General features: G+C 39.9%; 1 long non-coding RNA gene across 1 annotated transcript in view; it reads right to left on the bottom strand.

The window, feature by feature from the left end:
- Positions 1-15,768, bottom strand: part of LOC132769991 (uncharacterized) — a 38,337-nt gene that overhangs the window by 10,632 nt on the left and 11,937 nt on the right. The window contains exon 2 of the long non-coding RNA XR_009630965.2: positions 13,449-13,518. This is a non-coding gene — a long non-coding RNA (uncharacterized lncRNA). The remainder of the gene's footprint in view (positions 1-13,448; positions 13,519-15,768) is intronic.

The raw sequence follows: 15,768 nt of genomic DNA, 5'->3' as shown, positions 1-15,768 counted from the left end.
GCCTTTCCAAGAATCTACTCAACGTCCTCCTCAGGTTGCACAAATTGAAAAGAATTGGAGCAAATCGGGTTTGCCTTTTATCCACAAAGAACCATGCAAATTACTCACAGTGAGCTGTCGAAGGGTCAGGGACCACGGTCACAAGTGATGGGATTCAACAAACCTCTTGCTGTTCAAAACAGCTTAGTTGGATGGTTCCTTGTGGACACAATGTTGGCTGCAATGTGAGATTTGCTTGCAGCTTTAACTGCTGCGAAGTACACCCTTCCATAGGCGCACATCTGTGTTCAATCTGACTCACTGTGAGATGTCCGCCACACACCCTCTAGACTCCTCTTCATTTGCTTCATTGCTGCCAGCTCCTCATTGAAACCAGGGGCTGGTTTAGCTCTGTTACTTGAGAGGGATCGCTCCAGAGCAATTGTATCTTTTGCCCTAGTCATCTCCCCATTATAGAGAGTGACCAGGGCATCATGCAGACCAAGGCGGAAAATTCCCTAAGAGCCATCAGGAATCCTTCTGGATCCATAAGCCTCCTGGGTTGGACCATCTTAATGGATCATCCACCTCTGCGGAAATTAGGGAGTGCAGTGAATCTAAACTTGACCAAGTGGTGGTTGGTCGATGGCATTGGGATTAACAAGAGTTCCTCCATGCCACCACCTTCCTCCCATCCCTGACAGAACACCAAATCCAATGTATGTCCAGCTCTGTGAGTAGGGCCAGAAACCACTTGGGACAGCCCCATGGTTGTCATGGTTACCATGAAATCCTGAGCTGCTCCTGACATTGGATTGGATTGGAAAATAGGAGATAATAAACTATTGCACTAGATGATAGGGGATAAGAAGCTATTGGTCTGGGGGATAGGGAGAAGAGGGCTGTTGTATTGAGGAATGGGGTGAGGGAGCTATTTGGTTGAGGTGCAAAGGGTAGGGAACTATGGGTTTGGGAAATTAAGGCATAGGGAACTGTTAGACAGAAGGGCATGTGATAAGGGGATATTTGTCTGGGGGGTAGGTAGAACGGGCCCATTGAATTGGGGGTGGTGGATGGGTGGCTATTGGGCTGTGGGTAGGGGGTGGTAGTTCTTGCTGAACTAGTCAGTATTGTCTGGTTTGGCTCCCAACCAGTTCTTCTGATGATTCTCTTAAGGATAATAGGACAGAATCATGAATGTAATGGGAGAAGAGCTCTATTGACAGTTTCCTTGGGTTTGGGGCTGATTGTTCATATTTACCTAGTGAGGCCACTGAGTTGAGTTGGAGGAAGCTGTTTTGTTGTACTCCTTTGTTTGCTTGTCTCTCTATCCCAGCCAAACTCTTTCCATAACAACTACAGCCCAATCTCACCTAGCTAAATCACATGGGCTGAAAGGGAACAACATCCAGGCAGCTGCTTAACCAAATCCTATAAGAAGAAAAGCTTCTGTGATCATAAGAAGAGTATTAAAATGAAGTCATTCCTCACATGGATTTCTGCATGGATTTTGGAATTCTTCAGTCATACAGCCCCCTTTGACTAATATTATGAATCTACTTAGTGAAATGATTGTTGCTCAGTATTATCAAAACCTAAGCAAATCTAAAATGGTATTGCTGAACACAGAACATTGCAATTGTGTCAAAAGTGATAAAACAATGAACAGCAGATGGGAAGGTTCATTGAAAGATTGACATTATGTACAGTGTTGGGATGTGGAAAAAAGCCTTCAACAACTTTTTTTAAACTATAGGATATATTATCTACTGACTTAGTATATACAAAAGCTTTTGACTTTGTTGTTGGTTTTTAGAAGTCATTCCTGTTACAGTTCAATTAGACACTTGCTACATAAGTCCTGAGGGTGGTAGACATGTCAATCCGTTGCTGCATAAACAACAAAGTCTTGGGGCAATGTAAAGACCTTGTTTTATAAATTATTTTTAAAGAGTTCTTTTAATTTGTTTTTAAATGTTTTATAGCTGTATTTAGAGTTTCTTTTTAAAAGTTGAATATTGCCTCAGCAGCCCTGTTTAGCAGAGAGGTGGTAGTAAATATGTACCGTACTCTCCTCTCTGCATAAACTCTATTATACTTCATTAGATACATTCCCAAATCTGTACAGTGCTCCATGTTGACTTGCTATACATCTACATTGTGGAATGGATGCAGGTTGACACCTTTTCAAATGCCATGGAACAATGCTATCGAATCCTGGGATTAGTAGTTGGTGAGGCACCAGCACTCTCTGGCAAAGAAGCCGAAAGACTGTAAAATTACAACACTCATGATTCTATAGTATTCACCCAGAACTTATTCACATTCAGTAAAATCAGCATTTCTACACATTAAAGAAATGACTACCGAGGGAGCCCTTCACACGACGCAAATACCTGGGTTTCAGGTATTTCGCCATTACTAAAGTGTTCCTCTCCCCCCCCCCCCCCAAGCAATTCCTAAATTGATGGGGAATTCCCAGGACAGAGACAGGTAAAAATATCAAATTTAACATGTGATGGGAATTCCCCCTTTGCCACTTGTAACCACAACAATGATGTCATTCTGAAGGGAGTAGCCAATATGAGCAGTATAGATTTCTTTCTTCCGCCATACTCTTTTGGGGACGGGGAGGAAGGAACGGTAATTTATATCTTTTTGTTATACATGTAAATTCAATAGTTACCTTTTGAATTGAGAGGTATCTGTACTAATAAAGAGAAATTATAATATAGGATAAAATAGAATAGAAGAAATCCCATTTAATAATCTCGCATTAAAAAATACTTCTGCGAGAACAAACATGATTTTTTTCAAGTGAAAGAAAATGGGCGAGGAGACAGTGGGAGGAGAACTATGTCTCCCATGTGATAGGGAGGCAAACAGAAAATTTGAAAAGAAAGCTGAACGAAGGAAAATGTGTGATTGGGGTAGGAAAATTATTCGTTTCATTTCCAAATGGGGCATTGCGAAGATTAAGGGAAAACAGCAGTCCCCCAGGCATGTAGCCCGGGGGGGGGGGGGGCTTGAGGGGATTCAGCCACCCCCACCCCCCCGAAATTCTCATGGTGGTTCGCGAAAAGGCCTTACTGGTGCATTATTTAAACTGTTGTGTTTATTCATATCATGATCTGATCACCATACTCAATATATCCCATATGCATGGGGGTATTGGGGTAACGATACAAAAGGTTTGCTAGGCTAGACCCTCTTTCACTCAGACTCAGCCCCCCCTGAAACTCAGCCCCCCCTGAAGCCCCCCCCCTGAAAAAAATTCAGCCCCCCCTCCCCGTTGTAGAACATTGTAGAAATTAAACAATGGTGGGCTGCTAAGTGCACTCACCCCACACTCTATCCTTACCTGCATGAACCACTTTCCCACCAATGGTCTCTTTCAAATCATGTTCTGTTAAGGACAAATTCAATATCCAGTGGTAGCTGGTGGCTTCCATCTCAGTGGAGCATGAATCCACTCCTTCCACAAACTTGCCTGATCTCTTCGATCATCGGTGGAGGCCCTCCTTTCACCCCTTCCCTTATTACAGGCCCAACTTGTGGGAACGAGGGAGAAAGCCTTCTCTGCTGTGGCTCCCCCAACTATGGAACTCATAGTTCCAATTGTGTAATTAGGAAAGCCCCCAACTTAGCAGCCTTCAAGAAAGATCTCAAAACCCGGCTTTTCCATTGTGCTTTTGGAGAGTGATCAGATAATTCCTTTTGTTGCTACAGGCTACAGGCCTGCCCCAAGGCTTTACTTATTTCATGGGATGAAGTCCTCATACTACTTAAAGTGGTGTCATACAGATCACAGATATACCTGTCATCCCTAGCACAGGTTTTATCATGTGCAATTTATAGTATGACATAACACATATTATGTGTCAGAATAATTCATGGACAAATATAAACTGTATTTTCCAAACAATTTTCAGTATGACTTGTTACCTTTCCCTTGAGAATTTGCTAAATAGTTCCTAAAAATAAGGATTTTTTTGTACTCTCCTATGAAATGTGATGTCTTAATCAATATTATATTAGTATCTGGAATGAAACACATTTATTAGTATTGCCATCTTGCATTATTACAAAACATTATTCAGGAAATGAGAAAGAAATCCATGTGCAAAATCAAATTAGAACATTTAATTTAAATTACATTATATTTGGCATGTATTCCAATGTCCTGCCAAATATTCTTTGGCTCAAAAAGGTTGTTATAGGATTAATTAAAGGACATTGGGTGGCATTCATACTTCTAACTGTAGTACCAGTCATTTAAACAGCTACAACATGGAGTAGACACATGTTTCATTCAACGCAGTCCTAGGTTCAACTCTATTTGGAATGTATAGGTAAATAATAATAATAATAATAATAATAATAATAGTTTACTGTTTTTATTTAATTTAATTATTTACTGTGTTTATATACTGCCTTTCTCAGCCCAAAGCTGAATCAAGGCAGAAGGTAAAGGTTTCCCCTGACATTAAGTCTAGTCATATCTGACTCTGGGGGGTGGTGCTCATCCCAATTTCTAAGCTGAAGAGCCACCATTGTCTATAGACACGTCCAAGGTCATGTGGCCAGCATGACTGCATGGAGTGTTGTTACCTTCCTGCTGAAGCAGTACCCATTGATCTACTCACATTTGCATGTTTTCGAACTGCTAGGTTGGCAGAAGCTGGGGGTAACAGGAGGAACTCACCCCGCTCCCCAGATTCGAACCGCCGACCTTTCAGCTAGCAAGTTCAGCAGCTAAGCAGTTTAACTTGCTGTGCCACTGGGGGCTCCTATTTGTAGTGTTTCATATGGTCTTATTAATAAATGCACATTTCTATTTTCATTCCCCTCCCACAAAGCAATTGTTGTTTATAATATATTTGGGAAGAGAATAAACCTCTACCTGTCCCAATTAATTATCTGTCTTCCTATTTCCCAACTGCATTAAAACATCCATTTTTTTCTTCTCTCCCTTTGCCATCAGCATACTTGGTGGAGGTACAAGGAGAAGGTGAGGAAAGACTTTCCTCAATGGAAGGCAGAGGATGGAGAATCATCTATAAGTGAGCCTTAAGTCTAGCATTATAAATGTAATTCTTCATTCAGTTTCTTTTAAAATATAGTAATGAGTAATTCAAGCAATATTCTGCCTATGATGAGAAAGCCGTGCAGATTTCTACAGGCAATTCTGGTCATTTTCTGCTAAAAATTCTCAAGTACTGTAGTTGTTTTGAATATTTTAATGCAAAAATGGCTAGACTCTTTACTTCCAAAGAACTACAGAGCAAACCTCTGACCTACTCTCACTATGCAAGCAATGATGTGTTCACCAGGAATACAAGCACAGTCGAGTATCGCTTATCTAACCTTTGCTCATCCAATGTTCTGCATTATCCAAAGCAATCTGCCTTCCGCCCAGATCCACTGCTGTCAACACATTGCAATGTTTTGGTGCTAAATTAGTAAATACAGTAATATATATATAACATTACCATGTATTGAACTGCTTTTTCTGTTGACTTGTTGTAAAACATGATACTTTGGTGCTAAATTTGTAAAATCAAAGTGTAATTTGACGTTTAATAGGCTTTTCCTTAATCCCTCCTTATTACCCAACATTTTTGCTTATCCAATGTTCTGCCGGCCTGTTTATGTTGGATAAGTGAGATTTTACTCTATCATTCTAGCTGGTTTTCTTTTCTGGTTTTTCATGGTGACCTTTAGAACATTATTAGATAAGAAGTTCCACTTTCATAGATCACCAGGGGCTGGGCTTATTTTGTACCATGTGTGACTGGTTTGAAGTCTGAACAGCTAACAATAATCCTTCATATAAAACAAAAAGAAGAAAAACTCCTAATGTTTAAGACTTTATAAGTGTTGTCACAGCAGCTGTGGTGTATAGACAAACAGCTCCCAGCCTCCACAGTCAAGCAAAGAGAGAAAATTAGGCATAAATCACAGTTGACACACTTGCCAATATATAAGCTGCTCCTATTTTATCATGCTTTCTTCCCACCGGCTTGCTTTATCTGCAATTCACTTCCTGCTGTTCTAAGGATGATGGGATATTTCTAGCAATGATTGGCTCAGAGGGAGCTACATCTGGTCCATGTGTTCTAAAAAGATAATTTTTAATGCCGGGTATATTTGTTTCCCCTAGGAAAAAAGTAATGCTGTGTGTCAGTGGAAATTGTAGACTGTACTTGCAAAAACTTGTCTGGCACAGTTGATGTAGCAAACATGCAGACCACGATTTTCCCTTTGCTGAGATACAACACACACACACACACACACACACACACACACAATTAAGGAGAGGGGCAAAGGAAGCTAAATACAAGGTTGGAGTATAGGTCAATAACATCTTCAGTACTCTCTTGACTGTGAAGGCTGGTGGCTGTAGATCTGTGTCTTCATAGTTGAATTGTCTAAATGTAATTATTAATTATCTAGAGTAGGCCCATTTAATAATTTACTGAATGGTAAGCCAATAGTTATATAAAGTCAACAATTATGTCAACCCTATTGATTTCAATAGCACTACTTTGGTTGGAACTAACAATTGGATTTAGGCCAAGGTCTGCTTAAAGCTGGTTCATCTATGAGTGCATTGCAATTCTATTACTGACTGAAAATTTGAGCTGACTCCAGAAACTAGTTAGGAAAGCTGGTGTGTGACCGACTTGTTCTTCCACAGTACAATGGAAAAGGGATAACTGGAAAGGGAACAGTGATACTGGGAATATTTTCCAATGGAAAACTTGAACTGTAAGTTGCAGACTCCTGGTCTCATAGATACAGATACAAGTGACATCCACAAAACCTAGGAATTCATTCCTACTGTAACTTAATAATGTGCATTAGAATTAGAAATCTAGTATAAAATGGAATCCAGATGTCAAATAGCCCTAAATACCAATTCAGATGGGGAAAAGGCACTATAGAGCTATTACTGCCTTTTCAAAGCTTCCATAAAATGTGTTTCATTCATGACAGCAAAAATCGACATTTTGCCATTTAAAAGTGTTTCAAACTGTTAAAAAATGATCAGCATGTTCTCAGGGTGCATCAACAGCGTAGAATGAATGCAGTTTGAAACCACTTTAAGTGTTATTGATTTATGGGAGATGAAGTTTTGCAAGATCTTTAGTGTTCTTTGCCCAAGAGTTCTGGTGTTCACCAAACTACAACTTCTATACTCCCATTGCATTGAGCCATGGAAATTAAGTGGTGTCAAACAGGTCGATGCACCCCCCAGTCATTAATGTAGTAGAGTAGGAAAGATCCCAGGATCAGTCCAGAGTGGGTCAAGAAGGTAGGACATTCTGAACAGATTGTAGAACTGTAACAGTTCACCACCACCTGTCATATTAAAGAACACAAAATAGCTGGAATTAGTTAGAAAGACCACAGAACAAACTGGCATGCTTGAATGTAGTACCTATTTCCCATAGGGTTTTTTTTTTCATTCAGTCCAAATTGAGAGATATTTTTACAGTTCCAGAACATACTTTGTTTATTTCCTTAAAGTGCCAAAATGAAACAGAAAAAAATTGCTTCTTGTTTTGAAGAAGGTGAAAATGATTCATTTCACACAGTTCTGCTCTTGGATAGAGAGGACAAATACTTCCCAGTAATGACATTTCAGATCTCCTTCTGCTGTAAGCAGGATCACACGGGCATTATTACACTTTTGAAAATAGCCTGCTAGTTTGGCTGACTAAATGTTTGGCTTACTAAAATGAGACAACTCATTTCTTTGGTTGTCAAGGCAAGTTAATAGGATAAACTTAATTTTGGAGAAAGGCTCAGCTTCTGGAATATGAAATCTTTCAGCTCTCTGTTGAGTTCAGACTGGCAATCGTGATGGAAAATATTCACAGTTAGAAATTGGATCCGTTACATGGAGCAGCATAGTATAGAGTTGAGGACTCCAGGTGACAAGGATTTGGATTCTCATTCAGCCATAGAATCTATCAGGGGATCTTGGGCAAATCACTTTGTCTTTGGGTACATCTACATTGCAGAATTAATGCAGTTTGACACCACTTTAACTGCCATGGCTCAATACTCTGGATTCATGGGAGATATAGTTTAGGGAGGAACCAGCACTCTGGAAGAGAAGGCTAGACATGGTAACACTACTGTTCCCATGATTCTATAGCATTGAACCATGGCAGTTAAAGCGGCGTCTGCTGAAAAACCCCTTTGAGTGAATTTTGCAAAAAATGTCCTATGACATGAATGCCATAAGTCGGCGCCAACTAGAAGGCACATAACAACATGATAACATAACAAGGTCATGAACATGAGTTACAGGTATCCCCATGCTAGATTTTTCAATTACTTATTGTTATGTGTGCAACAAAAAGATTAAAACCCTGCCTCAGCAAAGTTAAGACTGAGCCCAATTGATCTGAAGGGCATAGAATTGAGAAGTGCTTAACTTTCACACTTTGGTCAGGATCTACTTGGATCTTTATATAAGAAGAAAAAAAACTTATCAGTAGATCTTGGGGGAGGCATATTCTTTTTGCCCAAAACTCCTATGTTTATTTGTTTGTGCCCTCAATATCTTTTCTGAGGGGCACATTTTGGGGGATGGGGTAAGGACCAGCAGATTGAGAACAGGAGAATGTCTCATTTTGGCCATGCAGGGGAGAAAATGGCTTCCTGTGAAATCTGCTGTTAGGCTTCTTCCATTTACACTTCCATATTACACTTTTATTACACCTTGTGTGGGATACGTGGCCCTCCACTTCACTCATTATGTCCTCACAACAAGTGTTTATAGAAATGAAGAGGACAGATGACATTAAATGATTAATGAACCTTTAAAGGATTGTATTATGATATTATGCTGTCTTATTACTATTGTTGTAAATGCAACAAAACCTAGCAATGAAGAGTGAAGAATGCTCACAGTGGGAAGTAGTAGTATTATTAGATAAATTGATTGTCCTGAAGTGCCCTCCCTCTATATCAGTGGTTCTCAACATGTGGGTCCCCAGGTGTTTTGGTGTAGAACTCCCAGAAATCCCAGTCAGTCTAGCAGCTGTTAGGATTTCAAGAAGTTGAAGGCCAAAGCATCTGGGGACCCACTGATCTATATCTTTCTGATATCAGTTTGATATAAACTGATACTCTTAGGGATGTTTCTCCATCTGTCCCCTCTCGACCTTTCAAGATATAGCTAGGTTGGATCAACACCCTGGGTATGTACAATATAGTTTCTTTCTTCAAGCCATTAACATGTTTGTTCCTTGAATCTTCAAGATCTCTAACTGCTGCATAGGCTCTTAACAAGACAGCACAACATGTACACACTTTCCTTGCGGCCTCACAATGAGAATAATTTATGTCAGTGTTGGAAGGCTCTTTTGAGCTTAAGGCAGCTCACAGAAGTAGTCATATAATATTCTTTTTAAAGTATAAAGTACTATCTTTCATTCTAGACTTCCATTAAAATATTGCCTTTGGTATTTCTTAAACCAATGCATGTTGAAAAACCAAACAGTGTATGTAACACAAAAATATGGCTGTATATTCCTATTATTTATAGCAAAGAGCTTCCAAAGTACCCAATTCATTTGCTTACCTTTTTCATTGAATATGCATATTAAATTTTACTGTATTACTTGCCAACTAAGAGAGATCACTTGAAGGTACTTTTTCTATTTATATTTAATATCTCTCATATCCTGACAGCCAAAAGGGATTGGAATCCCTTATTTTCCCAAAGCAGAAGGGGAATTAGAAGAAACGTGACATTACTGGAGATGTTTGCAGTATTAACTTTGCACTTAGAGATTGAAAATCTTACTCTCAAATCAAATGCTGAGAAGAGAATAAAATTTGTTCTTCACAAGTGCTGCTAGCACCTACAGTGTGACTCACTCAAAACATCCCTGCTAAAATCAGAGCATTCAATTTTTAAAGAAATTGGGAATATGTAGACGTATGATTCATGATCAGCCCCTCGGGGCACAAGTGGATGCCTTTGACAATGTCATTCTTGCTCACTGTTCAGTTCATTCAGAAAAGGCTCAGATTCAGAAATGCCTTGCAAAAAGGGCAGAAAGTGTAATGCATGGAGCATAAATATTCTTTGACCTGAAACCAGACTAGCCTAAGAATACAATATATGAGCATCCACTTATTTGACAAGTTAGGAATTTGTTCAGTGTCAAAAAGAAAAAAAAATGTTGAAATATGCAAGGGACACCTGTAAGTGAGGATAAAGGTTGGTGGAAATGGGGCACAAGGTGTGTGTGTGTGTGTGTGTGTGTGTGTGTGTGTAGCTGGACAGCAGGGCAGCAGCAATAGAGAGAAACTGATTGCTGCCCCTTATGGATATTGGGATATTGCTATCGGCACTTGCTTATCTCCAGGTAGGCCTGGTTTGTAAATGAATAAACACAAATTAAATCAATACAAAGATAAAAACATTTGAAAACCTCTTTAAAACAGCCTGAAAATAATCCTATTATCCAATTCTAAACAGTTAAACAACAATTGCAAACTCTGAATTCTATGCAAAACAGTACTGGTGGTGCTTAAAAGAGATGAGGTCAGGCTTACTGCTTTGTGTAGGGACTTCCACTGCTAAGTTGCAACTAGCAACTCAGCTGTGGAAGGCAGGTACATGCCCTGTTGCATGTACCCACCAACCTTCATGAGATGTTGGGAGTCACAACAGGGCTCAAATGTATGGAATGTTCATGTGGGAGGAGATGGTATTTCAGTATTTTAAATATCTCCAGTTATTTAGATTTTTGTAGGTCACCTTGAAATGAGCTCAGAAGCAGTGGAAGCCAGTGCAGTTCTTGCAGGGCTAATGTTATATGGTCTCTAAAATGCACACCTGACATCAGTCTAAATGCTGTATTTTGCCCAAGTTGTATCCTTCAATCACTTTTCAAGGACAGCTCCCATATACATCACATTACAGTAGTCTAATCGGGAGGGAACTTAGGCTTGAACCATTGTGGCCATATCTGCCTCCCCCCCCCCCCCCCACCACCACCACCAAAAATATAAAAAGCACAGCTAGTATACCAGCTGAAGCTGATCAAAGGTCTTCTGGTTACTGAAACAGTTTGAAGTGTCAGGAACAGTTTAAGAAACAAACCTGATCTTTCAGAGGAAGTACAATCCCATCCCAAGCAGGGTGAGGGTCCTTCCAGACAGGCCCTGTATCCCAGGATCTGATACTAGGTTTTCTGATTATCCCAGATTATCTGGCAGTGCGGACTCATATAATGCAGTTCAAAGCAGAAAACCTGGGATCAGATCCTAGGATATAGGGCCTGTCTAGAAGGGCCCCAAGATTCCAATCTCGAGTTGGTTTTCCTCTTGACTAGCACTTCTGCCTTATCTGGATTAAGCATCAGTTTATTCACCTGCATTCAACCCTTCACTGCATCCAGACAACAATGCAATGCTATTGCAACCTAGTGATTCAGTTGTAAAGGAGAGAGCTGGGTTTCATCAGCACATCAACATACCAAGGACATCCAACCCCAAAGCTCTATCTGAACTCTTCCTGCAGGTGGATGTACATGTTGAAAATCATAGACGAATATGTAAATAATGCCCAAAATATTTCAAGAAAGAACTCAGATACAAAACTATGATTTTTTTTGTAGATTCTCCAAGGGTCTCCGCCTCCCCCCCCCCCCCACACACCTTTTTGGATTAGCCCTGAGATGCATATCTAATGTTTCAGTCCTCCCCTCTCCCCAGTTAATAGGCATATACTACTGGATTAACACATTGCTATGAAAATACAATTTTTATACTAAATCAGTGTTTGCATTTTTAATGTCAGTGGTTTTGTGAACATGAATCAAGCTCAGCATGCCTCAGTAATGTGAAGAGATGGCATGGATGGTGCTGAGCTGAACACACATCATAATCTTTTGCCATCATCACCACTATCATCACCACTATCACCACCACAATCACCATCATGCCTGCAAAAGCTTGTTTTGAATACTGATAAAAATGCAAAATGATTTCTTTCATCTTTTCCTTCCTCTCCTTTTCCTCCAGGATCTAGATTTAAAATGTTTATAAGTTCCATAGATCAAGTCCTCACATCTAAGTCAAACATTTCGTGAAGGAGAATTTTGTTCCTGCTCATGAACAGAAACGTGGCATATAAATTATGCAACAAGTTGTATTTTTCCTAATTACAGTGAGCACAAGCCAGCAATAATGAACTTCTTTGGGGTTCAAAAGAAGAGTTAAAATGAGTGCACACTTAACTGAAATGAAATTGCTAAAAACAGGGATGGCAGTTCCTGTGGATTCTCCATATGGCGTACAGCAATTCCCATCAGCCCTAGCTAGTAGTAAGAACAACTGGGAGATGCAGTTCAACAGCATCTGGAAGGACATAAGTTTGGCTGGATTGTTTATTATTTCTTTATTTAAAATAATTTTCTTTTTTTTATTGTTTTAGTACCATTTACTTGAAAATGTCTTTAGGGCAGTTTGCAGGCTTAAAAATGCAATCAATAAAGAAAACTGTACATTTTACCACATAAATAAATAGGTCAACTAAAGAAGAGTATTTGAGAGTCAGCAACAGAACTGAATAAGTAAAACAAAGAGAAACATGCATCAAGGGCTGAATGCCTTGCTGGATAAGGAATTAATAAGAATTCCAGGTATCTCTGTTTAGAAGGGGATACTACAGTGAAGACTCTTCCTTTGGTAGCTATCACACAATTTGGGGCAGGTCATCCAAAGATGCCCTGTGTTTGAATATTGGTCCTCTCCTGCATTCTACCCCACCTTCACCCACCCTTCACAGTCATTCAATTACAAGTAGAGTCTCGCTTATCCAACATAAATGGGCAGGCAGAAGTCAGATAAGCGAAATGTTGAATAATAAGGAGGGATTAAGGAAAAGCCTATTAAAAATCAAATTATGTTATACATAAAGCACCAAAACATTGTGTTTTACAACAAACCGACAGAAAAAGCAGCTCAATACATGGTAACATTATGTAGTAATTACCGTATTTACGAATTTAGCACCAAAACATCACAATCTATTGAAACTGCAGTGGATCCAGACTGCGTTTTGTAATACAGAATATTGGATGAACAAAGGTTGTATAAGCAAGACTCTACTGTATTTACTTTGGTGGGGGGATCACCAAATCTTCACTGGAATTGTGAAGATATACAAGGAATATTTACAAAATAAAATCAGCAGAACTATAGAGGGTGGTTGTAACTGGATATATGACTACAGGATCATGGATTGACAAATTGTCCCAATTGTGTGATGATTGAGAAGTGCTATAATGAGGGAAAATCATCTCTGTAACTTGCAATTCTCCCTAGTCCAATGAATGCCACAAATAAAGTCTGAAGTAAAGAAATAAACAAACTGCAGACAGATTTCATGCATCATACAATGGAAAAACAACTTGGCTTCTGAGTTAACCAACCTGATTCCTGACACATGCAGTATGATCCTTGTATCTGTGGATGATATGTTCCAAGACCCTCTGTAGATACCTGAAACCACAGATAATAGCAAACTCTAGATTTTGATTGTACTTGAATGGGAAACATACCAATGAATAGCACAAAAGGACCTAGAGGGTATCAAACACAATTCTTGGGAGATTTCTCTTGGGAACACAGTTAAATTAAACCATGGATGTCAATTCAGTGGTTAGTGAGGTTGTACTGTATAGCTGCAAGATAAATTATGAATTTGCCATAGGTTTTCATGTTTACATTGCAGCTGTGGATGAAGAAGCAAAAATAGGACAAAGCCCTAAGACACTGTGTATGTATATATGTATGTATATATGTTTCAAAGTTATCATTGAGCTGCTCAGATGAAACATCAACATAAGATCATTTCCCTGAATCATGAGAACAATGTCAATTGGCTCTGTAGCAATTTCTGCTCTTTTTGGGTGAATAGTCAACCACTCCAAAATTTCCCTGATATCACCAAGGTACTGGATACATCAAGTCAGTTATCTACAGTTTTTGTTCCATCTATCATGTATTTTTTTGGACTGTATGGCCATGTTTCAGACGCATTCTCGCCTGATGTTTCACCTGCATCTATGGCAGGCACTCTCAGGGTTTGTGAAACTTCACAACCTCTGAGAAATGCCTGCTGTAGATGCAGGCAAAACATCAGGAGAGAATGCTTCTGGAACATGGCCATACAGCCCGAAAAACTTGCAACAACCCAGGTTTTGTTCCAGTATAAATGAGTCATGCAGCAAATCAAGTTTGAACCCTTCCTGGAAGCCAAGGTGACTAAATGAAAACTGTTGTGTTTTGGACATATTATGAGAAGTCATAATTCACCAGAAAAGACAACAATCCTTGGGGAGGTAGAAGGCAGTAGGAAAAGGGAAGACTACATTACAGATGGAAAAAAACCATGAAAGAAGTCATAGCTCTGAGTCTGCGTGATCTGAGCAGGACTGTTGACTGCAGGGTGACTTAAAGAGCTCTCATTCTTAGGGACAGTATAAGTTGATGTTGCCTAGACTGCAGTTAATAACAACACCAAATGCTAGCTTTACTGATAGCATGAAAATCTGGGCACTTATTTAGAGTATATCCATTCCCACTGATGCCAAAATTCACAAGTTAAGATCAAATATATTTGCATGTATGCTGTATTTAGATGACATTAGGGCAGCAAAAAGCCCGGTTTAGAGGAGGAGTTTGAAAACTGGGACAGTGGATATGTGACCTATTGTGGCATTTGGAGCAAATAATTCTAGCATCACAAATCACGAGTTTTTTCATAACACAAGTGCTAGCATTACAAGGTCTGCAGAAGGTTTCCACATGGAAGGAACCATTTAACCATACAGTAGCATAGCTATGACATCACACTGGCAACATAGATCCGCATAGTCAAAGCCATGGTATTCCCTGTAGTAACCTACAGATGTGAGAGCTGAACCTTAGGGAAGGCTGAGCGAAGGAGGATAGATGCTTTTGAACTGTGGTGCTGGAGGAAAGTTCTGAGAGTGCCTTGGACTGCGAGAAGATCCATCCTCCAGGAAATAAAGCCCGACTGCTCATTGGAGGGAAGGATACTAGAGACAAAGTTGAAGTACTTTGGCCACATCATGAGGAAACAGCAGAGCCTAGAGAAGAGAATTATGCTGGGGAAAGTGGAAGGTAAAAGGAAAAGGGGCCACCGACCCAGGGCAAGATGGATGGATGGCATCCTTGAAGTGACTGGACTGACCTTGAAGGAGCTGGGGGTGGTGACGGCTGACAGGGAGCTCTGGCGTGGGCTGGTCCATGAGGCCACGAAGAGTCGGAGACGACTGAATGAATGAACAACAACAGCATAGCTATGATTCTACTTTAATTGCCATAGTTTTGTTCTAGGGAATCCTTGGGTTTGGTGTTTTTATATATATACATATATATCTGGAGTTACACTTTAATCCCAACTCACATACAAATTCAACTGAAGAACAAACCTATAGAACCTATCTTGTTCATAACTTGGGGACTACCTGTACAGAGAACATCAGATGAACATAGGAAAGGCAGTGCTTATCAACTATCTTAGGACCTCATCACATGGAGGTCCTAAATGCGGGTGACAGTGGGGTGATTTGCCAGGCAGTGAGAGGATTCATCTGGCAGTTGCCCTGTGCCCTGCATCATAACTTTCCCCATAAGATGGGGGAAGATGCTGCCGACTTTCCCCTGCACTGGTTCCATTCTAAGCAATAAGAACATCAGAAGCCTCCTGTGTTCTCTGGGCTC

This window comes from Anolis sagrei, chromosome 3, assembly GCF_037176765.1.
Source record: "Anolis sagrei isolate rAnoSag1 chromosome 3, rAnoSag1.mat, whole genome shotgun sequence".
In the NCBI taxonomy this organism is placed as follows: domain Eukaryota; kingdom Metazoa; phylum Chordata; class Lepidosauria; order Squamata; family Dactyloidae; genus Anolis; species Anolis sagrei.
Note: the sequence above shows the minus strand (reverse complement) of the source record. Positions and strands in the feature narration are given on the sequence as shown.